At 39.9% G+C, this 26630-nt stretch overlaps 1 long non-coding RNA gene across 6 annotated transcripts in view; it reads left to right on the top strand.

Annotated features, from left to right (window-relative positions):
* Nucleotides 1-26630, top strand: part of LOC140684146 (uncharacterized) — a 200921-nt gene that overhangs the window by 104539 nt on the left and 69752 nt on the right. For 3 of the 6 annotated variants that reach the window (XR_012055919.1, XR_012055924.1, XR_012055922.1), the window contains 2 exons: nucleotides 13608-13714; nucleotides 25873-25984. This is a non-coding gene — a long non-coding RNA (uncharacterized lncRNA). The remainder of the gene's footprint in view (nucleotides 1-13607; nucleotides 13715-25872; nucleotides 25985-26630) is intronic. The other 3 variants (XR_012055921.1, XR_012055923.1, XR_012055920.1) reach the window with 1 other exon arrangement.

Below are 26630 nucleotides of genomic sequence, written 5' to 3' on the forward strand. Positions count from 1 at the left end.
CAACTTGGATATGCCATATATTTCTGGACTTCAGCACTAATATAATTTTAGATTTCTGCCTGGAGAGCTTCTCCCTAATTTTTTGTGGTCTCAGAGAAATTTGTTCTTTTGAGGTTAATAAAAACTAACCCAAAATATATAGAGTTTTTTGCTGACGATAGAGGTCTTGGTTCTGCTGTGTTCTGAATCTAACAGATGGTATTTTAGAGGACAAAAGGACTTGCTGCCAGTGCAAAAACTTGATCTCAGTATAACTCTCACTTGAGGTTACTGTAGAAACTTACTAAGCAGATTATTCCAATTGCACCCATTGACCCAATCCTTTGTATCCTTCAATTTATCCTTAAAATATCCATCAGGCTGTGCCTCGGAAAATGCCCAATCCTGGAACTTGGAAGACATCTACCTTGACTCCTAAATATTTTAAGATTTGTGATTGGGAAAATATGATGAACTCAGAATGGTCCTTTTTTTCCTCCTTAGCCAGGAATTAAAGAAACAGCACCAAAGTGTAGGGCCACTCTCAGGGATTAAACATCAACACCAACTCTTTCTTTTGGCTTCTCTGGTGTAGAGTTTATCCATCCAAGTCAAACACAGATGTTTGTGTTCTAGCCTGAAATGGGATCAGATTCCTGCTTTTTTTTTTTTTTTTTGGTTTTGTTTTGGCTTGTTTTTTTGGTTTGTTTGGAGGGTTTGTTTTTTTTTTGGTCTTTTTTGGGTTTTTGTTTGGTTTGCCTTTTTTGGTTTTTTTGGGGTTTTTTTTTTGTGGGTTTTTTATTGTGTTTTTGTTTGTTTTGGGTTTTTTTGGTATTTTTTTCCATCATTACCTTTCCATCATTAGCAGTTGCCAAGGTCAGCGAGTGAGAGGAGCTGATGAGCGCTGGAAGGTTCTGGAAGGTTATGGAAGGTTCTGGCTCTGTCTTTGCTGTGGGCACGAGGCACATCAGCTGCTCTGGCATCACCTGAACCCTCCCCAGAGCATCTTTGTGCAGTCTGGAGCTGTGTGTTACACACACACAGTTCTGATGTGAGGGTTTAGGGGCTTGTTGGTGCAGATCAGAGCTGGAATTCATGACCAGAAAGATGAAAAAGGTGATATTTAGGTCAGGCTCTGTGTAATAGTGATGAAAATGGTAAATTCACCTGCTAGGCTCCCCAGCCAGGCCTTGTGTTTTCACTTCTAGTGACTGAGCTCACAGAAATTAGGCTTATAAACACCCAGCTACCTTTAAAAAACAGTAGGTACAGCAACTAACTCCCACTGGAACAAATACAGCCCCTCCATGAAGGTTTAGTACAAAAAAGTAAAAACTGCTGCTTCTTTCTTCAGTCTCTTGAAAAAATGACCCTGTCCCTTATCTGTTCTTTTTTGTTTTGTTATTTTCTTGTGATTTTTTTTTTCTTTTTCCTCTCCTCTTTTGAGAAAATGTCCTTAAGCTTTACAAGATTTGGGAATTTTAGCAATGTTAACTTTCAGCACCCATCTCACCTTTTTTTGAAGTCTAAGGCTGCAGCAAGAGGAAAAAAGAAAGCACAGAAGACCAAATGATGCAACTGTAATCACATCCATTTATGCACTTCATGGGATTGTAGACAAGCACTTTTCATTCTTATTTGTGTCAACAAATTGCTCCTTATCAACATCTCCTTGCCAAGAGATGGCAGCAAAGGATTGCAAAGGAAATTCGGGTTATTTTGTTTGAACAAATAATTATCTACCAAGGAGCAATCAAATATCACTGAAGGCATGTTTTCTTCATCCCAGCACTATAGGATAAATTTTTAAAGATGCTTTTTAGTGATCAGACAACACAAGAAAAATAAAACTTGTGATTATTTTTCAAGGTTGATTTTAAGCTCATCTATCTGATAATGCTCATGCTTCAGAATGAAATTCTTCCTAATATAATGCATTAAGAAACACTGACATTCTGCCAGCAGTCTGCACAAAGAATCAGACTCACCCTCCTTGTTGTTTTCACTGAAATCTGTACTTTAAAAAAGCTTATGACACACGACAGTTTTCATGGAATTTCCCAACAAGAGGGCCCAGACTGAGAAATGCTGCAGGAACTTGGCTTCCTCCATGAAATTCCACAGGAGTCATTGTGAGGAAATATCCAAAATATGCATTTGTGAAATCACAGATCCCCGTGGTGGTTTGGGTTGGAAGGGACCCTAATTCCCACCCAGTGCCACCCCTGCCATGGCAGGGACACCTTCCCCTGTCCCAGGTGCTCCAGCCCCATCCAGCCTGGCCTTGGGCACTGCCAGGGATCCAGGGGCAGCCCCAGATTCCCTGGGGACCTGTGCCAGAGCTGCCCCCCCTGCCAGGGAACGATTCCTGCCCAAATCCCACCCAGCCCTGCCCTCTCCATTGGAACCATTCCCTTTGTTGTGTCCTTTCCAAAGTCCCCATCTCCCTCCACTGCCAGGTCAGCCTTTGGGGAGAGGAGCCAGAGGTGAGGAGTGTCGGAATCTGAGGTACTGATGATCCCGAAATTGCAGAAAGTCTCTGTCTGTCAGCCCCCCTGCCAAAGCAGAAGCCATAATTCGTCTGTGCTGTTTCAAGGTTGTTTATTCTGTTTATCTCTAACATGTTCTGCTGCCCTGCCGCAGCTCTGTCCTGCAGGGCAGCGTGTGGGGCTCTGCCCTCAGTGGGATGGTACAAACATTAAATACCACAAACTACCTGTGCTGGATTTACAATAACATGCCAATATCTGTCACCTACGTTGGACAGTGTGTCCCCAGCCTGAACCAACAGAAAAATGCCAACACCACAGTGAAACATGGAGGGCATGAAGAAGGAGAAAAAGGACAAGGCACACCCAATTTCCTCCATCTTGTCCCCTTTGGACCCCTCATCTAGAATCCTAAAATTTTACTTTTGCACCCGTGCCACACTTAATTATTACTGATATCAAACACTCAGAGCTGGTAATTCATCCTGTAAGATTGAAAACTCTTTTCCATGGACAGAGATCACAGCCAGTGTCCCTGGGGGCTCTGTCCAGGGGGGTTCCTGACCCCTGCCAGGGTCCCAGACCTGCCAGGGCAGCCAGAGGGATGCCCTGGGCTCCCACAGAGGAGAGCCCAAATTTGTGGGTGATTTGTGCTCTCCTAGTGCCAGCTGGGCTCAGCTGTGCCCTCACACCCTCCCTGCCGTGGTGGCAGTGCCACGCTGGGGTGGCTGTGCTCCTCCCAAAGCTGGAGTTGCTCTAAAATGAGCTTTGCTCTCAGTACTGATTTGGGATTTGGACTTTTGGGCAGGGAGGGATTGCTGCAGGGCTGGGACACCTCAGGTGTCCTGCAGCCCCTGCAGGTTGTGCTGCACTTTGCTGTTAGAACACAGGTGGGTTCTGGTGGTGGCTCCAGATGGGTTTCCAGTGATTGCCAAATTTAACATTGCCAATCTACCTTGGGCTGATGGAAAAACTAATTCAAGGTGTTTTTTCTCTTTCTCTGGACAGTGTTTCTTTTTCCTTTCCCCCCCCCAGTTTAAATCAGTCTGTACCTGGTGCCTCAGTGCCTTTTCACTCCCCCTGGTCTTTTCCTGCTGCCTCTTTGTGTCACATTCTGCTGCTCCTCTTCTTCTGCTGTGTCTTTGTCAGAACTGCAGGCTGTGAGGAGGCCCTGGCAGTACCAGAATAATGGTGCAATTACAGCTTTTGTTTTCTCCCACATCCTTACAGCTGCCAGCTCCCCAGAGCAGCAGATCTCTCAAGGAACCAGCACATCTTGGTGGCATTTACAGCCCTGTCCAGTTACACCAGTGCTGGATCTGCTGAGGCACCAGTTGCAATGTGCTCCCTGGAGGTGAGATTTAGGCTCATTTTTAAATCATCTAGAGGCACATAATCACATATTCCACCTCCCTGGAGAGTGCCTGAGAAAAAATTTCAAGGTACTCTGGTGCTGATAAAAGCAATATCATATATTGATTGCTGAGGTGAAAGTCAGGGTGGAAAAGCAATGAGAATACATGTTTATATATTCAGAATATATGTTTGTATGCCAGAATTCAGTTCTGCTCATTCCTTGGGTCCTTTTCTGTATTTTTTCTGGTAATTTCCTGCCTAACCCAAGGGCTATGATGGAAGTACCAAAGTGTGAGACTGAGACATGTTAACAGCTGGGTGTTGGATAACACAACACAGATACAGGTGTGTTGTAGCTCAGTTCATGTCTCTATTATCAAAAACCTGTTGAAGGTTTGCTTTACAAATAATGTAATTTTAATTTATATGTCTTCTATGTGCAGGTTGTTCTCTGCTCAGCTCAGTATGGAGCTGAAAGGGTCATATTTGAATAATTTTCCTTAGTATGTGTTTTCCAGTAGCCATTACAGGGCCTGGGTAATTGGTTCTAATCTGAATGTTAACATTGACATTTTTATTGTGCTTGACAGGGAATGAGGGCTAATGTCTGAAACATTGATAAATTGAATAAATTGATATAAGTCATATTTAATTTGCTTCTTTGCTATGTACTGGAGTGAATTATTCATGTTGCTCAGGATTTGTACTCTTACAGAGAGTTTGGTTGTGCCATAAATGTTCATAAGAGAAAGCTTCATTCTTTTCTCATGTAATGCTATTTCTACATAAGTGTGGAAACTTGTGAGAAAGAGATGCCATAAAAAACCAGGGAAAAAGTTCTGATTGTGTTGAACTGACAGATTTGCTGTTCCATGAGCTCATTACCTGTACAGCTGCCAGCAGGGCTGGCTTTGATGCAGGGCTCCAAGAGCAAGAAATATGAGGAATTATATATGTACATAAAAGGCCTGATCTACCATCCAAAATGGTACTGGCTCATCTTGAAAACAAGCTTCACTTTGGATCATTTCTGCCTGGAAATGTTATGTTGAGTAGCTGTGTAAACTTAAACCAGTTCTAATGGAACATTATTTTCTTGGAGATAGGAGGAGTAATGTAGATAATGCTCTCAAATGTTCTAAACAGCTATAATTTTCAGAAGTTTCAGTGGAAAGAATAGGAGTTGCAGAAAAATATAGAGCAAAATAGTGTTGGGAGAAGTAACAAAGAGAAGGGAGAAGAAACAACTCAGTGTGCTGGGTGGGGGTAAAATGCATTTGAATTTCAAACATCCCCAGTGGCTTTACTCAGCAGAAATGATCTGCAGCTCCTTTGTGTGAGTAATATCTCAGCAAGCCTTGGAACAAATCCTCACACCCTACTGACTTTTAATGCTTAGCAGAAAATGAGTTGCTGAATAAAAGATGCGACAACTTAAAGGGGTCTTTTCATTGGGCATCAAAATAAATGCTGCAGAGAGCTGGTGCCTCTGCTGTCAGGAGCAGGTGAATTACCTTCCAGTCTCATCCCATCCCACACCACTGCTCACAGCGTTCCTAACACACACCTGGGCATCTCTGCTGGTGTGAAACTTAATCCATTTACGTGCAGGACAGTTCAGAGACCGGGCTGCTGCTCATTAAGGGATGCAAAGGGAAGCCCAGGATAAGGAACGTGTCTTAAAGCAGTGCCCAGGAGAGGAGAGGGGTAGGCAGGGAATTGGAATGTGAGCATTAAACGAGTTTTAACTGTCATTATTTTTTATTAAGCACTGAGAAGTCTGAGGAGACTTTCTAACAGTAAAGATTTAATTCTTTCTATGGTTTAGGGGCTAAGAGAGAGGAGTTGTTTTAAAACACTGTGAAAATGAATTGCATCATGTTTTTAAAGGGACAAAACAGATACAAAAGGCAGCTTGGAAACTTAATATCAAGTCATTAATTAATTTACTATCCCGTCCTTCCAACAATCTTTAACTGATATTTTTATGAGGTAAATCTATATTAGGGTTGAGCCCTTCTCAAGTAGGAAGGTGTGCAGGGCTCACCTCATGGAAAATATGCCAGCAAGGTCTCTAGAAAGTTCTTTGGAAAAAATGAGTTTGATAAATCAGCAACTCCATGCAAATAGATAGTAAACTTTTATGACAAGTTAAAAGAGTTTCTGTCGCAGGTTGGCAGCCTTTTGCCACTGAATTATTGCATGAAAACAATGTATTCTTTAATTCCTGTAGTAACCTGTAAACATTTCTCTTAAATGTTTTATTTATTATGTCAGATTAGTTGTTTTTTTTTTTTTTTTCCATAATCCTCAGTGCCCGTGGAGAAGTCTCCTGTGAATGGAGCATGATCTGTAAAAGCACTGACACTTCTAATACCTCAAATTACCTTACACATGTTGTGGGCTGCCTTAATGCAACAGCTCTCTCTATCAGCAGTGGTAAATCTGGATATTAAAGACAGCTTTTCATTCTTGGAATTCAGACCAGATCAGTTTTAGTACAGATAGAACTGATAGCTCTTTTCTGCGTAATGGAAAATAAATCCAAACCCAAAACCACCAACAGGTGAGATATGGAAGTTTTATTCAAATTAAGTTTAGAAATTAAATTTATATCATTAGAAAGAAACTTAGGATATTTTTTCTTCTCAAAATATGTTATTCCTACAGAAGTGAACTTATCTTCTTGTAAACATTCTTGCAATAATTGTCTGCAAGTAGCAGAATTTGGTGCCAGATAGCTACAATAGCAGAGCTTTCTAGGAAGCAATTAGCTCAGTAGAGATTATTTTTTAAAAAAAAAATTTTCTTCCTGAAAAGACTCTTTCATTTTTAAATAAGAATTTACAGGTCCAGTCTTGTAGTTGGCAGCAATTGTGAAATAATTCTGAGATATGTTTTAACTGACCTGTTTACAGGAAAAACAAGTGAGAATCTATTGTAAAACCAGAAAAGTACAAAGTGGAGAGCTATAATATGGTTGCCATAGACACAATTTCATATTCTCTTCCCTGTTTACTGCATTGATAAATCCTTTATTGAAATCCAGGAAAAAAAACCCCACCAAAAAACCCCTAACAAAACCAAAACTGTGGATGTTCTGAAAAGGCTGTATTCCTTTCTGTTGTAATGAGATTATGTTCAGAGCTCCTTTAACCACTAATTACCATAAGGAAATTGGCCAACGAGCTCCAGTTGGATATTTGAGCATACAAGAATATATTTAAGATCAATATGTAATTATCATATGCACAGAGAGATTTCATAGTCAAATTTAGTAAAAACAGATGGGCTTGCTACATATGGCTAATAGAGATTTAAAGTTAGTAAGAAATGAATTCTGTAGATACAAGACTGAGATTCCTTATTCTCCACTACCAAGAAGACAGGATATTAATTCATCTTTCTTCTTTTGTACATAATACCTTAAATGTCAGTAAGAGTTGATGCATATGTGCATGTGGCAGGGAGAGCCTCAAGCTTTTCTCCTAGTTTTGCATGTTTTTCTACTCGTAAAATTCTCCATCCAATCACTGAAAGTTATAATCTGCTCTTCTGCTGTTTTGATGTCACCACAATACCCCACTAAGTCCTTGAAAATTCTGTTTATTAGAAATAGATGTGAGCAAGACTTTTAAAATGTCAGAAGGAAGACTTCATTTTTGTCTAATAGAAGGATGAAAAAAAACCCAAAAAAACACCCAGCCCGTTCTTTTTAAACCTTTGGTCGCCGGAATCTTCCAAAGATGTTATTGCTTAATAAAACCCTGACAAGGCAGCACGTGGGATTTAACAGGTAGCTCCATTAACAGCGAGAGGAGCAGTTCAGCTAATCTCTGACACTGCACCCGGGCTGCTGACAGGCTCAGCTGCTCCTTCAGAGCCGGGAATTGTGGAACTTAAAAGGTGATTGTCACAGAGTGAAAGAGGATGTCTGAAGAGGAGTTAGACAGGATGTTTTCATTAACATTAAAGAGCTCTTGCTATTCATTAGGCAGCTTGCTCTCCAGACCACAGGAGAGTTGTCACTCACAGGATCTTTTCACATGAAAAGGATGCATCATATAGAACCACATTTTACCTGCCTCCTTATGGAGTTTCTACACAAAAGCAAAATACAGGCAGTTTTGGATTTTTTTTTCTTTTTTTGTTAGAAGACTTTATCCTAAAAGAGTTTTAGCTGTTATATTCAGGTTTACACACCATGTGTACAACAAGTTGCACCAGACCTCAACAAAAAATGTGTTTTCAGCTTTTCAAGGCCAGGCTGACTTTCCTGCCACACTTGCACTCTGGTTTTCCTGGAGTTGTGCTTGACACCAGCATCCTTCTGACCTGTGGAAGTGTTGGTTGTGGCAAGCACATTTCTCTCACTGTCACGATTTTTCATAGAGGTGTATAGAGAAATCAAAGAGAAAACAATTTATATTTCTGCTCCTTGTTTTTCCTATGTGGAATGTGTTTGGAAAATTGTTTCCCTGGGGTGTTGCTTGGTTGGATTCTGGTGAGGATTGTTTGAGCTGGTGGCCAATCCAACCCACCTGGGGTTGGGCTCTCAGAGAGGGTCATGAGTTGTGTTAGAGTTAGAGAAAGTAGTATGTAGTTTTAGTATCCTCCTTTTATATAGTATATTAATGTATTTTAGCATAGTTATAATAAAGAAATAATTCAGCCTTCTGCATTGAGTCAGACATCCTCATTTCCTCCCATTGGGTTCGCCTGCATTTACAATACTGATGGCAGAGCTGGGCTGGTGTTTGCTGCTCTGCGTCCCTTGGCTCTGCTCGTGGATCTTGGTGGGAACAACCCAGATTTCTCCTGGATAAACACCACAAACTAGCCTAGATGTGGTCGAATCCAGCAGCCTTTTGCTTGGTGAATTGCTGCCCCGAGGAGTCAGGGCAGGCTGGCACAGCTGCTGGCAGAATTACACAGAATTCCTGCTTTTCTCCCTGCTCTTCTGAAGATTATTTCGAAGGGCACCAAACTTTACTCCTGTCTGAAGTTGTTCTTCTATAATAGCAAAAGGAAAAATATGATTTCAGAACTTTCTAACACGATTCTGAGGAAGTCTCTAATATTGTCCTGCTTGCAAACAGCTCTGACCTTTTTATTCTTTTGAAAGTTTCCTAGATAATGAGAGGCGTTTATCATTCCCAGTCTCGTCTCCTATGCAAACTAGATTGTTCTGATGGGATTCTGTTTGCTTTATGCTTTTAAGGAATGAGCTTTAGGAGTGGACAAGAGAAACGAACCTGAGAATTAGTTGGTTTTTAGAGTTACATTCAGGATAGTGTTTCTTCTGTAATACCCAATTAAAATAAGAATATTTTTCCCCTCCCTTGCTTCCTTCCTTTTGTTCCAGTAGCCCATTCTTCCTTTGAAAGTGGCAGTTATAACTACAGGGGTGTATATGTAGTCAATATAGAAGCTTTCACCTAAATGGGGTTCTGGATTCGTAAGGAATGCAGGAAATGCCACATTAAAGTTTGTTTGGTGCTAATTCTATTATATTTTCATTTTGTTTCAGACATTATTTTGGACACGTTGCTTGAACATTATAAAATCATTAAATCTTTAAAATTGTGATTATCTAGGAGCAGAATAAAAGGAAATTGCTCTATCTCAGCAGAATAACGTGAATACGTGGATTGCTATTTAATTAAAAAAATGTGTCAAAGTTACACTGCAACATATGAGGTTATACTTTTTGTGTTCAGGATAAGCAAAATATGAACACTGTGGATTTTATTTGACTTTATGGGGCAATAATAAACCTTTTTCTAGGTGTAGATTGATACCTTCCTCCAGCAGTCATATCTAAGTTTTCCCTTTAATTTCTTCTCGCATTATCTTTACCACTGCATTTGAATGTGGAGCTGCACTGTGGCATTCCAGTTGGGTTTTAATTAGCTTTATTATCTATTGTGTAGGGCTTAATCAATTCTATTGGATGCTATCTGCAGGTGCCTCCAGTAAGGGCATATTACATTGATTTTTCATTTCTCACATCAAACACGCCACACACATCCAGTGCTCGCTGCGCTCACTATTGACAGCAGGGTTATTTAGGGCACCCAGGCCAAATGTGAATGGGATCAGGACAGCTGCAAACCCCACAGGATGGATTTTCTAGACAGCAAATAAGAAATTAGGAACTTGTCCTGTTTGGCTGGCTGTCCAAGAGGGAGGGCTCAGGAGAGTGAGGAGCTCGGGAGGATTATTGCATTTCAGAGGGAGAGTTCTCCAGCTGCAGTGAATGTCCTGCACGGAGCTGTGAGATGCTGCCTCCTCCCCACACTGGGTGTTCTTATGCAAGCAAATATTGCATTTTTCCCAACTGCAGCTCAGCATTCTATCCTTCGCATTGGAAATTTTATTAAAACCTGCAAAAGCAGTTAAATCTCACATGTCGGAACTCAAAATGTCCCTCAGACATTTTTGGATGTTCCGGGCTCAGGTCAGAAGCATTTGAGACCCTGGCAGGCAGCTGGAAACAGCTGTGATTTTGGGTTTGAACCATGGAATGATTTACCAACCTTGCAGGAAGAACAAGGAGTCACAAAAGTTTAGATATTAGAGTAGAAGTAGTCACAAAGTAGAGGGAAGAATTTTTGAGTGCTGTACAGGGGGGTTTTGGTTTTGTACACGGGGGTCAGAGGGTTTAAGATGGAGGGATTTGGGCCTGCCCTGTCCTCCCTCTTTCTCCTTCCTTACCTCCATGTTCTTGGTGATGTTGGCACTCACAGATTGGTTTAGAGTAGAAAAGCACCATTTAATATAGGTAATAGGCATTGGGGAAAACTGTACCCATGTAACACATAATGTACCATATAAAAGATAGAAAAGCACCATTTAATATAGGTAATAGGCATTGGGGACAAACTGTACCCATGTAACACGTAATGTACCATATAAAAGACAGCAGCAGCCCTGGGCAGAGGGGGAGAGAAGAAGCAGTCGGGAGTCAGAGAGGATGTCAGGGTGTGTGTGTGCCTCTGCCTGAGCTGTGAGCAAACCACAGCAGCCCCAGAAGAAAATCTTTTAGATAACTTGCAATAAACTGCCTTGAGATCAGAGAACAGAGACTGCTGAGCCTTTCTTTGGAAGCACGGGGTGGAGGAGAGACTTTTCCACCACACAGAGCCACCCCTGACCCAGGGTGAGCTCGGGCACTCACAGGCGGGGGACTTTGGCTGTGGCTGGGGTAGAAAATCATCTTAATTGTGAGGCAAGGCAGCAGGAATGTGTGCACAGCCCTACGGTGAACTGAAATCCTGTCCCCATTCTCTGCACTGTGTCCTCTGGAGCTCTGTGCCTCTGAATCTGCATTTTCACTTCAGGGCTTGCAGATCCAGGTGCAGTTCTCCTTCTGAGCAGAGCCTTTTGGGGGCATGAGGCTTTGCCTCCAGTTTGGCAGTGGGCAGACTTGGAAACTACCCTTAAATTTGATAAAACATGTTTTAAATCTGTTTTAAATTGTGGCTCCTAGCTGCCCTTCCCCTAGACAGCAGTATTCTATGCAAAATGGGTATTTTTTTCTCTTGTAGTAGTTCTTTCATCATAGTTTCCAAGGTAATCTTAGAAACCTTAGATTTTCTCTGCAGTTTTTTTTCTGATGTTGTGATCTACACGGGGATTTAGGTATTATCAGTCCTGATATTTTTCTTTTCCCGTAGAGGTTAATAAAAATCTACAGCCCAGTTTTGCACCTTTTTTTTTTTTTCTGTTGGTGAACACAAAGTGGATTGATTGGAGTCACACAACTGTTTTGGGAGTGGAGCTGTGTTTTGGGTGAGGAAAAGGGCTGTAATCAAGCAGCCTGACAGAGGATGCCAAATAAATGCTGCAAACACTCTTGTATTTCATCAGAGTTTCTTTCTAGGCCTAGCTCTGTCCTTTCAAACCACACATAACTTCTTTTCTCTTGCTTTAATTTCTTACCAAATTGTGGAGGTGTTCAGAATTGTTTAAAAGCCAGGGTATCCATAAAACTCACCACGTTAAATTGACTAAAATATGGAAGAAAAGAAAAATGGGTAATATGTAAAGATTTGCTTGGCTTGATTAGGCATCCAGCAAGGGTTTTTTTCTTCTTTGAGACACTTTGGATGCCAGTGAATTTCCCTGGAAGGTTGTCAGCCTTGCCTGGGATTCGATGAAAGGGATTTTCCTTTGCATCCAACCCACACCTGTACAGGCAGATACAGCCCTGGACTGAAGGCTGGCATCTCTTAGTGGGTTTTACCTTGCCTCCTACAGAGTTGTACTATTTCTGCCCAGTACCTTTGCAGGAACAGTGGAAAAGAATTCTGTTTCTTGCTCCATTCTGTTAGAAAGATCGATGCCAGAGAGGTTTCCCTGGTTCAGAGAAGCCACTGGGCTGTGCTTTCTTGAGCAGTGTTAAGGATTGGGTTGCACCACTATAATCCATTCCTCTTGCTGATAAAAAAGCAGAGCAATTCATTGCTTAAATGGAATTTGAATAACACTGCTGAAATCGATTGCTGCTCCTTATCCATATAAAGATAATTGATCTTTCTGAAGCTCCTTAAATACAATGAGCATTTGATTGTGTTTGCTTCCATTGCTCAGCTTAGCACAGAAACACAGTAAAATTAAATGTTGCTTGTAAAATGACTGGAGCATTCAGTGGTTTTCACTCCTACAACACTCCTTTGGTCTGTTTTGGTTGATTAGCTGTAAATGAAGATAAGAGCTGGAATGTTTCTTTGTGTGTAGAAATCAGTCACTTCTGTGGCCTCTGGTCACCCTCCGATGTGCACTTCACACTCCAGCATTATTGGGTTTTTGTACTCCCTAGTGCTGGTCAGACACCTCTGTTAGTCCCTCTGTGGCTGTCTGCTCTGAAATGTGAACTTTGGAACTGGAGATGCAGAGGATTTCTCGTGTTTCAGGTGTGAATCCTGCACAGAGCCTGAAAAGTGCATCTCCTGCAGAAGCAGAGCTGACCTGGGGCCCTTCAGGGGAGGTTCTCAGGCTCTGGTCCTGGGAGGATGCTGGAAAGGAGCTGCTCCAGCCTGAGGATGCTGGAGAGGATCTGCTCCAGCCTGTGTGTGATGCTCAGAAGGAGCTGCCCCAGCTCCTTGTGATGGGTCCCATCCTGTCCCACTCCCAGATATTCCTGCTGGGCTGTGATGGAGTGCAGAAGAATCTGCCTTGTGACATGGCAAACAGGCATCTTTTCTTGTATTTCCTATTTCTTTTCGTTTTCAAGGTGTTCTGCAAATTTTTAGCTGTCAAGGCTCTTGGAGAAAATTCTTGTTTTGTTATAAGGTCTGAATATTCACTTCATTTATTTTCTGTGTACTGAACATCAAATTTTGGGATTGTGTGTTAGAACAGAAGGTAAAGAGCTGTGAAATTTTCAGTGGATCACTTGCCATAAAAAACTGCAAATGTCACTCCACTAGAAATTTCCCCAAAAGTTTAATTTATTTGATTTTTTGTGATCAGTTAACTATCATCTCAAACTATTTTGTTAGCTTTTGCTCTCCATTTATCCCAATCAGTCATTGAATTTACCACGATCAGAGGAGAGTCCTATCATCCTGCACTACCTCTACTTTGTATTTTCCATCACTTTATAAGTTTGAAAAGTATACAGTCTTTACACTATAGGTTGAAAATGTGGACAAAATAATTGAAATGGAAGGGGAAAATAAGTCTTTTCTATGCTGTATACGCTGAAACTCTTATCCAAATATTGGCTATTTTTGTCCAGTACTAATAAATTCTGCATTGCCTTTCATCCCACTGCAGGTGACAACATTTATCACATGCCCTCTATGGGAGCCTGTGGCTGATGAAGAGGTTTTGTCAGCGAGCTGATGACAGCTGATCACTGTGGCTTGCATGTGTTCTCTCAGGTAAATCACAGAGTTTCCAGCTGGACTGTGAAAATCCTGCCCTATTCCATTTCACAACAAGCATTTTGAACCAGCATAGCAACAGTAATTTATGCATAGAAGTTCAGAATTTTTGGTAAATTATATTTGGGTCGAAGGGCAGAAAGTGTTAACGAACAAGTAAATATTTTAAAAAAGGACGCAGAACTTAATTACTCACTGATGGAGATGCTGTGGGTGGGACTGGACGTGTGTTTGGAGTAGGTGCACACATCTCTCTGAGCAGCTCTACACCCTCACATTCACTCCCCATGCACAAACAGGATCAAAAACCTTATCCTGGTCCCTTCTTTGAATGATCAGGCTGCAATTCTGGGAGTTAGGATATGGATTTGATGGACACACATCTGTGTGTGCAACATGCACCTCCTCAGGGGCTGCTCCTGCATCCCTGACTGCAGCCCCTGGCACCTGGAATATCCTGGGGCTGCTCCTGCATCCCTGGCACTGCACCCCTGGCACCTGGGATAAACTGAGGATGCTCCTGCATCCCTGGCACTGCAAGTGGTCTTCGGGGAGCAGTCCCTGAGCTAAACCAGAGCTTCAGGCTGGGGAGCTCAGGGGGGAGGATGCTGAGCTGGTGCCTGGGGCCCTGCAGAGCCAGCAGAGTGGTGGTTATAGTTCCCTCTGTAAAGGCAAGGTAAATTGAACAATATATCTCAAGATGATAAAAAACCCCAACACCAAAGTGGTGTTTTGGAAGTGAGGAGTTTTGCCCAGCCGTGAGCTGTTGCACAGAGCAGTTTCACTTCCAGCACACACTGAATTTGCTGAATTTGGCACTGGGGCTGGACAAGAGGCCTCGCTGCAAACTCACACGAGTGTGCTGTGAGCCTGCTCAGAGGGGCAGGGTGATTGTGACACTGTGCTTTACCAGTGTGGATTGTTTGCTCTTTAACCACCTGATCCTATTGCAGCTCCTTTTTCAGCTCACATTGCAAATCCAGCCTGACCCACGCAGAGCAGTTTGCTGGATGGTAAAGATGCTGAGCTTCCCTATAAACAGGAAAAAGCAGTGGTTCTGAGGCTTTTATAATGTTTATCAGTAGGAAAACAGAAGTGGCAATTGCTTTTAATTGCCCAATAATTTTATTATTCAAAAGATGGAACTTACAGGAAGCAGCTGCAGTTATAACTGAACCTGCTCTTTAATGTGCTCTGGGTTTTTTCCTGTGTTATATTATCTAACAGTGATAAGCTGCTGGTTTCAGTCAAATTTTGAAGTACAATAAGAGTTGGATTTATCAAGGCCTGGGATGAATACCCCACTACTCTCACTGAAAGACACCTTTGTGAATACTGTGGCTCTGAATTGTCTGTAGAAATCCCGTTCCTTATAGTAAATCAACTTTCATTCTTTGTTCTCTCAGTACACAAGAATTTTAAGATTCATAACCTATTTCTGTTTGGTTTTTCTCCCTTTGTAGTTTTCCCACCCTTCCCCGTGTTTTTATTCAGCATGTAAGGAAATGCAGCCCCACAAGGAACATGCACTCTGGATTAATTAGCTGCTTTCTGTAAATACAAATAAATGACAGCAAGATCAAAATGAAAAGCGGGAAGGGGAGGACTAGCTACTGTCACACCTGTGGTGTTACTGTTCCTAATTTAAAAATAGGCTTTAAAAGGTGCTGTGCTGCCAAATTATGTCCACTGTCACTGCTGCTCGTGTGCTCCAGTCCCAGAGCTGTCCCCGAGGGTCGTGCTGAGCTCAGGGCTTGTGTGTGGCTTCCTTTAAGCACCAGATCTGAAAGCTTTGAACAGCTATTTCTTATTCACTGCAAACTAAAACAAGAGTTTTCTGTTCTTGCTGCCGTGTTTTTCAAAGATTATTGGTAATAATCCTGATTTTCCAGCCTTGTATTAATTGTGCAATCTTAATTCACAGCTGGAAATAGAGTATGGAAAACTGCAGACCAAGCATGTACTAAACTTGCAGCTCTTATATAAAAGATGGGAAAATTAATATTTCAATTTGCTTATCCTCTGATAGTTATGTGTTAATTTAAAAATCAGTGGTCACAGTTTGCAGAGCTGGAATTCCTGTGTGCTGGTGTTTTTGTGGAATGTGAGCAAGGTGACAGTTGGCATCCTGTGATGTTCCTCCACTGACTCACCTACGTTCCACATTAATATGGAATCGGGCTCCAGAGAGATATGACTGTGCTTTTGTTAGTCTGGACAGGCAGTTTTAAAACACTGCTGTAATTAAATTTCCCTTTTCATTTCAATGGTGGAACTAAACAAATATTTTCCTTTGGAGGAAAGTAACAATTTGATGTTAATTGCTTCTATCTGTTTCTCAGCATTGTCAAATAACCTATTGTAAAAACTACTTAATATTTCCAGAGGAATTCCATATATTGCGTAACTTATTTCCTTTGCTAGTTATTTTGTTTGATGGTTAAATGGTAATTTGAATGAAAGGAATAAAGAAGCACTTGTGGGTTGGGAACCACTCAAGGGATTGAAAATATAAAGCAGAACAATGATTTAACATTTCTTTCTTTTGTTAGCTTTTTCTTTTCATATGTGAATTACGTGCGAGTAAGAGAGATTATAGAGAGAAAAATAAAGGGAGAATGCAGAAAACTCATTTAGATCAAACTCCCCTTGCCTAATAAGCAGACACAAAAATCTAGAAACTGTCTAATCTTCAGTTTATCCTTAGCCTTCCTAGATCTTGTAGAATTCACAAAATCATTCTGAGAAGGAAAAATCAGCCTATTAAAAATGAGAAAACAGAAACAAAGCTTCAGCATCATTCCAAGAGGTCTGTGGCTTCTAGCTACTGCAGAAGGGAAAATCATTGGGAAAAGAGAGAGCACCCACAGCAGAGATCCTGAAAAGAAAAATGTGCTTGGATTTCACATTGCTGAACTTTGCTGGGGACGTGTTAAAGGCCAAATCATCATCCATCCAAAATCCCCAGGGTGTTTGCGTGTGAAAATGGCAGTAAAACCTGTTCATTTCCAAACAGGCAGTACGAGGCAGCACAGCTGGTCCAGCTGTGGTGTGGCTGTGTCCTGGGCACAGGACAGGCAGGAAAACACAGAACAAACTGGATTTGGGATTGGGGCACCCCAGCTGGCACTGGGGTCAGGATTGTTCCAGCTCAAGGCTCTGGGCACCTTGGAACCTGCAGAAAGCTCCTGAGGCAGGAGTAGCAGAAATCTGTTTTAGTGGAGAGCTGTGCATGTTCTGAAGGGAAGATGGATTGTCCAGGGCATGTTAAGCCATCCCAATTTTCAGCAGGAGCTATGTATCAGCCAGTGTCACCCTTTTTTGGGTGCAAAGTGAGGTTTTCCCTGCCTTTCTGTCACAGTTTGAGGCTGTCCTCCCCTGGTTAGATGCTATGTTATATTGAAGAGATGGGCTAGGTAGTTTCCAATTTATCAAAACCCCAAATCACTGACCATGTTTTCCACATATGACAGAAGCATTTCCAGATGTTTAGTGGTTAATTATAATTTATTAAAATAAAGGGTGAAATTCATAAAAGGCTGTGGTAAGTACATTTTTTTCCTCTCAGGATTTTTCATAGAGGTGCACAGAGAGAAATGAAAGAAAAAACAATTTCTATTTCTACTCCTTGTTTTTCTTATGTAGAATGTGTTTGGAGAATTATTTACTTGGAGTGAGTGTCTGATTGGATTCTGGTGAGGATTGTTTGAGCCTGATGGCCAATCTAATCTACTTGTGTCTGAACTCTTGAGAGAGGGTCACGAGTTGTGTTAGAGTCAGAGAAAGTAGTGTGTAGTTTTAGTATCCTCCTTTTATATAGTATGTTAATGTATTTTAGCATAGTTATAATAAAATAATTCAGCCTTCTAAATTGAGTCAGACATTGTCATTTCTTCCCATTGGTTTCGCCTACATTTACAATAAAAGGCTATTGTATCAAAGCAGTAAAATGTAGATATTGTTCTGTGTTTATTTTGGTGTTTTGAAAAAGTATAACCCTCGATTTATTGTTTGGTTTGGATTTGTTTGTGACTTTTCTGTTAACTGAATTCTGTCAAACTGACAAATGACTGAAATTTTGCTGGGCCAATTTTGCATCTTTTTAACCAATGAAAGATGTGACTGGTTTTCCTTTTCCTCCTTTACTCTTAGCATGGATTTGGGCAGTAACTTATTTTATCTTGTTTCTGAGTTCCTTTTTAGTGTGGCTGGAGACTCTTTTGAGGCAGTTGGTTCCTCAGGCTGCTTTAAGTACTGTACTATGCATAGAACTGGGTATTTTTGTTGTCCTTTTCCTCCTTTTTCAAACTCCTCACTGTTCTCAGAAATGTAAACTTGCACATTTTTCTCAAGGGCAACTTGACAAGATGCCCATGAGTACAAGCTTAGCAAAATAAGCTTTTCAATGCAGAGAATATGTCATACCTTATTTTAGTAAGAGCATGTTCAAGAGAATATTTTTTTTATCACCACTCCTGTCACTTTAAAGTCTGAAAATCCATCAGGTATTTGGAATATCTAACTTTTTCCCTGTCTTGTAGAGTCCTGGTGACATAACTAAATAGCCAGCAGATGTTCATTTGCACCTTCAGGTGAAGGAGGATGCAGAGCCAGGAGCATAACCCTGTGCTTGGATCCCCCTTGCTCATGCAGAGAGCTCCTGCTTGGACTTTTGAGTCTCACAGTTGTTATTTCATCAGCAAAAGGAGGTTTTTCCTTCAAGGCTTCACTCTGCTCTGTGTGTTTTTTATAAATTATTATATAGACTGTTGTACCTCTTACAAATAAATACTGAGGGCTAAAAGTACGGGTTGGCAATTAAAGAATTTAAAGTGTGGTTTACAGATTCTTTGAGTCTTTCTCCCGGGATGTCTGAAAGCTTTTTTGTATCACAGCCAGGTTTGGAACAGCTCAGAAATCTGAAAATGGAAAAACTCTGCCTAGATTGCAGTAGGTCAGGCTGGCTGTGCCTGCAACCACTGCACATAAATGTGAAATTTCCACATCCTCCCCATCCCAGAGCAACCAGACTGGGGCACAGCTTCTCTGGGAGGCAGGAGGAGGAAAATGTTTGCTATAGATGGTTCTGTGGAATGAATAGCTTGTTTTTTTCCCTAATGTTGTCCAAAATAATTGTGGCTGGTGTTTGGAGCAGTAATTTTTCTCTCCAAAAGATCTGGGACATTACACACACACACACACACTTATATATATATATATATATATATTTAGCAATACAGCAAAATCAGGTATTCACACCCTCTCAGCAATAAGGCATTATGTGATTACTGTAAGAGGAAATCTTTGCACTGGAAGGAGAAAGTTGAAGAACAAAAACATCTCCTCAGATCTGGTGGTTTTTCCAGTCATGAGCTGGAAAAACTGACATAGCCAAACACTGAAGTCATTTGACTTCATGGGTGAAGTGGTTTTGAGATAAAAGTCTCTCAATCTTCCGTTAAGAAAATTGGTCCACCAAAATCTCCCTGTCAAAGTCCTTCCCCTCCCCTCCAAGAGTGTGATAAATGTTATAAGTTAAGGGCCTCAAATGATTTTTGCAAAGTCTCATAAATGTTCCATATGTCACTTTCTCTAAAATTATAATCTATTATCTCACTCAAGTGGAATAATAATGCTTTGAAAAAATGAAATTTATCCCAGGTGCCCCAGCAGGTTGATTCTTCATTATGTGTTAATTGTTAATGGCAATTTTCCATGGAGCATCTGCCAGTTCTAGTGAGCAGAGCTTCCAGAAATTATATATTAATTTCAAGCATAGACTCTAAGAGTATATCAAATGTGTTGGGTTTTTTAAAATCTTCCTTTGTGTCCATAAACTGGCTAGGAATAGTTATTATTTTAAGCAAGACTACAAAATAATTTATAGAACAGCATAAAAATAGTATTTTATTGAAGGTTTAACTCAGTGGAATGATTTGATTTCTGAAGCACTAAGCCTTCACCATGTTAAGGGTATGGCAATGACAAATATCAGCTGAGATGCTGTGGGAGTATTTTTCCATATGTGTGTACTACAATACTAATATAATAATACCACAGTACAGTACTAAGGCTTAGGAATAAAATAAAGTTCAATTGGTGTGGAGGACATGATGTAATTCTGTATTTCAATTCTTGTTTCAAGGAAAATGAACTGGTGAGAAAAATTTAAACTCTCTTGGGTTTTTTAAGCTGTGCTCTTCAGCACCATCCTTGCTGTGGATTTAAATAAACTTGGTTAAAGTGACTGCAAATTGTAAATTGTAATTTTAAATTACAGTATATTTTATAAATTCATAAAGGGATAATATTCACTTATAATTGCTTTAAGAACATAAAAAGAATTGATGTTTGATACATTCCTGAATCCCTTTGGGATCTGTCTTTGGTCTGTGTCTAAGTTAGGATTGCTCAAGTCCTTTATGGTCTCACAGCTGAGTGTGTCTTTGGCTGTGTGTTAATTCCACTCATTTAAGATGGTCTGGGATGTTTTATGGCCAAAATCCCAGCAGGTCAAGGCATGAGCTTTGGGAATGTCTCTGCTTCCCTTGGCAGCAGAGCTGGAGGAGTTGGTGTCTGCAGGAATTTCATGCTAAAGGGGCAATTTCTATCTGAAGGTTGTTTGGAAAACTCTGAGACTGTGTTAGCAATTTTCATTCTCTTATTTTCATTCTCTTAATTTCATTCCCTTTTATTTTCATTTTCTCTCGTTTATCTTATTTTCATTCTCTTAACAAAAATTTCTATACTTCTATTAAACAAGGACGTCATAGCAGCTGGGTTTGCAGTGCAGATTAAAAGTGGTTTTTAGGTTATGTCCAACCCACTGCCCAGGTAAGGAACAAAAGAAAAGAGGGTTCAGTACTGTAATTTCAGTGCTGTCCTAATCCAGGGAAAACCCTGGTTGTCTTCAGTCTGGCTGGGCAAAGCAAGCAGCAGATGGGAAATGAAATGTGGCTTTGAGGGGCTCAGCTGCTGATTTCTTTGTCCCCTGCCTTGGAAATCTGAGCCCCTGACAGACACAGGGCAGGGCAGAAGAGTTTTAGGGCAGCAGTGAGCAGAGCTGGTCTCTGACAGGGATCTGCAAACAGGCAGGGGTGGGCAGCAGTGCTTCTGGCTTTTGCAGAATAAATGATGAGTAAAGGACAATAAAACAATTCAACAATTAAGATACATAAAATTAAATAAAAAATGTTATAATAATTTTATATAAATATAAAATTAGTGATTTTTTTAATGTGTACTCAAACACGGGTGTGTCTGTAAAGGTGCATAAAATAAAATTTCACAAAGTTTTTTAGAAGTGACTTGAAGAGGCTGCTGATGGAAAGATGATAATGGTGTTACTTGAAAAATATTCCATTTCAGCTTCTGATGGTGTCATTGAAGCATGTTGTATTTTCCAGGACTACATTTCTTACACATTTTTCATGTTCATTATCAGCTTCTGCTGTGCACCTTGTTTATATTGTAGAATTTATAAGCAAGCTTTTCTGTTTAAATGACCCAAATAATCAAGAAACTGATTATATAAAACATATTAAAGATGATGGAAAGAAAAAGCAGAATATATTATTCCCTCTTGGTAAAACTCTGCATGTTCTTTTTAATGATAAATGTCTTTTTGAGTTGAATGTGATTCAACCTGTGATAAATATGTCAGTATTTCCATCACACATGGCCAATTACCCTTGAAAGTCAAGAAAGCAGTGTAGTTTTCTCTCATAAATACTTTTGCCCTGTAAAATCTTTATTTTTTTTCCCCTTTCACATTAATGCAGCCCAAACTGGTGAGTTAGAGACATACAAAAGAAAGCAGGAATTCAGTGGACAGGTGTGAACAGTTCAGTTTCATGTTGTCTGAACAGAAGAAGAAAATCTCTTCATTACAAGATAACAAACAGCTCAAAGTTTTCAAATACTCTTTCTGCTGAAACTCAATGTGATATTTTGGGAAGGCATCCACAATAGATCAATTCTCTTTTTCCCATCTGCAATATCACAAAATGTATATTATTTCATCCAGCCAGTTTGTTCCTGGGTTCTGAGTGCCTGTAGTTGATACTCACATTAATCATTGGATTTGGCTTTCCATAGTCTGGTTGAAAAGAATTTGATCGATATCCAGAGCTGGTATTTATGCAAAAAAAAAACCTGATTCTGTTTCCAGTTCATGCAGTTTTGTTGTGATTCTCAGGAACCAGATAAAGAAGCAGAATGACCACAGCCAATCTGCTGTGGGAATTCAGAGATCATCAAGATGAGCTGTTTGGGACAGATCAGAGCTGTCATCTCTCACATAAGGAAATTCTATTTTAATTCAGATTTCCAAGAATGGCTGAGAGGATTTTGAGGCTCGAACTTGATTGTTGGGAGTACCCAGCACAACCAGACCTCTGAATTCCTGGTTTTGTTAAGATTTTACAGGAGAAAATGCTAAAGATCTTGCAATTTGTGCCTCCCAGCTGAAAATGGCAGATGAAGTGTTGGGATTGATAGGAGGGGCTGTGGCAGTAAGGATGGTGTGTGTGCCTGTGGCAGTGCTGGGAAGTCCAGGGAATTGTTTCTCCCTGCAATAGTTTTGCCAGGGAGATTTCTAAAAGAGGCATTAATTTTATTGGCTAATTAAGCAGCTTGCTTCCTATAAAATTGCAGGATGTAACAGGAAATATTTGCTGTCAAATCCTTGTTCTGAGTTTAATACCTCACAGGACTTGGGAAGAGTCCTGCTTATGTGTCTGATAGTTTGATGGTTTTCTATTCTACTGACAGTATGTTTATTTATTTATCTAGGTAAGTGAGCAATTTAAAAACATTATGGTTTTAGCCCAATTAATTTGAGATTTTTAAATTATTATTTAGCTTTCAGTATTTCTTTCTGTCTACTTATGAAGTAATTTTATTTTCCAGACAATGTTATGGACAATAGTGTTTGAGCCTAGCTGAGCACTCTCTTGACTTGCTTAGAAAAATTTGATTCCTCCTGAGGACGTGGTCTAAAATAGGCCTAAAATGCTGAAGTGTTTCTGGAACAGCTGGATTCCTCCTCCATGAGGGTTTACAAAGAACCTACAATGACTTTAGAGGCAATAGCAATTTTTTAATCCATGTACCAATATAATATTCAGATATAGTTGCTATTGATTTTATATGTGCTAAAAACCATTTCTATTTCAGTCTTTTGGGATTTTTTTTTTTTAATGCTTACCTTGTTTTTTGTAAAGTACATGATTTTCCTTGGCTTGTTTTCAGATCTGCTTTATTACTCTTGCATAGCAATCAGTCTTTGATTTTTAGGTCAGACTTTGCAGGTTGCTCTTAGATATTCTTACCTGTCTGCACCTTTTTAATGTGGCAGTGATAAGAGGTTCTGAAGAGCAATAAGTGGTGGAAATCCATTCTGCAAGATTTATGGCACAATGGAGGAGGATCTCTGCTAATCTTGAAGGACCCCACTCCAAATAATTTTGTTCTCTGGGGGTGACTATTTCTTTTCAGCCTTGGAGTGGCTGGAGCTATTTATCATTTTTAACATGTTTCTATCAGAGTACTGGTCTCCTGCTGTTGAGCTGACAGACCAAATTGACCCCCCAGATTTTTTGCATTTAAAATAAATTCAATAGGAAGGCAGCAGAAAGTTTTCTGTAGCTGTCTATAAAAAGTTGTCTGGAAGTAAATCATGCCCTTATAAAAAAATCATCTCTAAAATTAAAGAGACTTGAGCCTTTAAGCCTATAAAAATATTTAAAAGAAGAGTTATAGAATTTATGGAATACACGTCCTTGATGTACTTGAAATCATTCTTTGACATTCTTTAACTAAAAATATCAAACTCTCCAACTTTTGGACTGGAGTTTGTACTATAGTGGAAATCAATGAATTTTTACTCATCACTGCATCATTCTGCACTAAATTTTCAGAGTATTCTGAGGCCATTTTTTATCACTGCTTTTGGGAATTCAACGAAGTTCCAGACACAAAAAGTTGACCCTAATATGGATTCTACCCATTCTGCCCATTCTACCAAATTTCAACTCCTCATCGCTCTTGAATTCTGATATTCTGTCTGAAAAGCTGATAGGTGTTAAATATTTTTAAAAGTGAAGGAAAAAAATAAACCCCTGCCCTCTCTATTGTTCAGGAGAGATTTTTTGTGCTTTTATAATTGATTAATATATTAAAATATGATAAACTAAATAAAACACTTATCTGCCAGCTTAAAATCTATGTGCAATAGTGATTCTTGCTGTAGCTGTGAAATCAGCGTCCCCTACATTTTCCCTCCAGCATCTCACCGAGGAATCTTGGGGATTCTCTTTGCCCCAGCTGTTCACACACTGTTATTTTTTTAATTCATTTTTCCATTTCCTTTCCTGCACAGTACATTGGTTCTCTGTCATTTCTGAGCCATTTCTATGGTGCTCTATCCATTCTTTTATGGAGATGTAGTCGCTCTCTTAGAAATCAGATCCTTTTTAGAAGGTTATGCTTATCTGCCAAGTTTTAATAGGTATTTCTTGCATTCATGCAGCAGTTGAAGGCAGATCCACGGAGTATTTTGTGGCTGGGAGGCAGAAATAGCAAACAGGCTGCTGGACAGCAATCAAACACTTCCCTTTCTCTCCTGGCTGTTCAAATCAGGAGCAAAGAGCAACATGTTGTATTGTCTACCCTGCAAAGCCTCACAAAGGGTTTCTCTCCAAAAGGAGCCCCTATACCTGAGCTGCAGAATGCTTTTGGTGCCTCAGATAGGGATTCATAACTCCTGCCAACAATGCAGGTTAATAAAAAAAAAAAAAAAAAAGGGATTCATAACTCTCGTCAACAATACAGGTTATTAAAAAAAAATAAAAAAGAGATACCTCAGAAGGAATGAAAACATTCAGAATTCAAAATGATGTTTCAAGTCTAAAGCAAGAAAGGGTTCATGTATGCCATACACTTTTGAATAAAATTCAGTGCAGATGATAACACATTCAGCTTGTTTCTGAGCATAGGGGAAGAACTGTAATATATTTCTAATAATCATTGAAACTTTCTCATGTGAAGCAATATGTTGGACAAATGGAAGTCTATTTTATACATCATAAATATAAACTTTAAATATAATCTGCACTTGCAAGGTATCTGTTGTTGTGAGCACAGCAAGTAGGTCAGGTGGGCAGCAGAGAGGAATGAGAGCTGAAGCTTTATTCCTTTGAATAATCAGCTGTTGCTTTGGTTAACTGGAACATCATAGGTGATTAGCTGTAAAATAAGGTTTCTGTATTAATATTCAGGGCTCTTTATAAAGCAGAACCTTTGAACCCTCAGAAAAACTTCATTATTGCTCCTGCAGTGTGGCGTTTTTTTGTGAGCTTTGATTGATGACTTTTTCATAGGCAAAGGTCATGGCAGGATTCTCATTTAATACTGACAATAGAAGAGAAATCATAAATAAATGAGCGGACTAAAGATCCTCAGATGCTTCAAGAGGTGTTAAAAGTGTTTTGAGTGGCTTTTGCTGCATCCTGTAGTTTATTTAATTCTTCCAGCCTTTGTTTCTCTCACCTCTTTGGTTTTGGTGTATGAGCCCTCTCATACAAGTGTTTCTGTATTTTGTATTTTTTCAGAGCATTTCAAGTCCCCTACTATGTAAACCACCAATCTAATTTTTTAAATTTTCCCTCAAATATCTTTATATGGGAATATATTGCATTTTTAGATACATGACATATATCAACATCCATAGGTTTGTGTAATTGACCGACTATGGAGTGCTACCATCTTCAGGCTGGCTGTAGACTCTGGCTCTTGAAATATCCATCAGATCTTCCAAAACCACAAGTTGCAATCTCCCCATGTTATCAGCACAATTAGGCAGTGCTGTCATCTGAAACTGTCAGAGAACACCTTTGTTTGCTGAAGCAAAAATAACAATAACTCTTGGATTTTTTTTGATTGTTCATAGGAGAAAATTGATTTTGTGGCTTTAGTTTGCTCAATATTGTGTAAATGTAGATCCACAAAGTCGTTTCCAGCCATTTGCATGTTCACCTTCATCTGCAGCCAAATGTCTTGACCAGAACATGAAATTTCTGCCTTTGTGTTCCAGCTGGTTGGGAGGGAGTGGGGATATCTTTGCTGCTTAAGATGGATGCTTCACTTGTTCACAGGAGGAGAAAAAATTTCCAATCATTCTGCACCACTGGAGCCTGGCAGGAGCTGCTGAGAAAAAGGAGGATAAATGCCATCAGAAAAAAGGCAGATGTGAGGGTGCTTGCCATGGTAGGAACTCACTAAAGCAGGTGGCTAAAATGCTCAAAGTGACAACCTAAAAGTGGTACAATTTGGAATTTACCTTGTTTCAAATACCTGTTACGATTCATTTTGCACAACTGACAAATATTGTTCTTTTCCAAGCCCTTTACATTTTGAATTCATTTAGTCATGATAATCTCAAGGTATGTAATTGTTTATTTTCTTTTCATTGTGTTTTCTTTTTTTCATTCTTTGGAGATAATATATTGTGATTATATGTTAAGTAGTATCATGAAATTATTTTGGAATAGTTGCTGCCATAAATAAGAAAACAATAAATTCAATTCCAGGGCAGCACGAGTTCTCCCACCTTCCATGCTTCTTGTGGAGAAGCCCTGGTGGATGTGGGTGAATGGTTTGGGTGAAAAACCCTCAAACAAACTAAATCTGACTTTGCTGCTAATTTCTGGTTTTCATTGTCCTCCTGAATGTAGTGATTGTTATTTCTTCTGTGTCAAAGTCTTCCACCACGTGCTGTTGCTAAGAAACAGGGCTGTTGTGAGTGATCCAAATAAAAGAACAAATCCCTATTAAACTCACTATCCAAAATGAGGGCCTGTCTGCGTGGAATCAGCATTTGTTTTCTCATGAAATGCCCCAGTCAGAAATTCAA

This window comes from Taeniopygia guttata, chromosome 4A (assembly GCF_048771995.1).
Source record: "Taeniopygia guttata chromosome 4A, bTaeGut7.mat, whole genome shotgun sequence".
Taxonomy (NCBI): Eukaryota; Metazoa; Chordata; class Aves; order Passeriformes; family Estrildidae; genus Taeniopygia; species Taeniopygia guttata.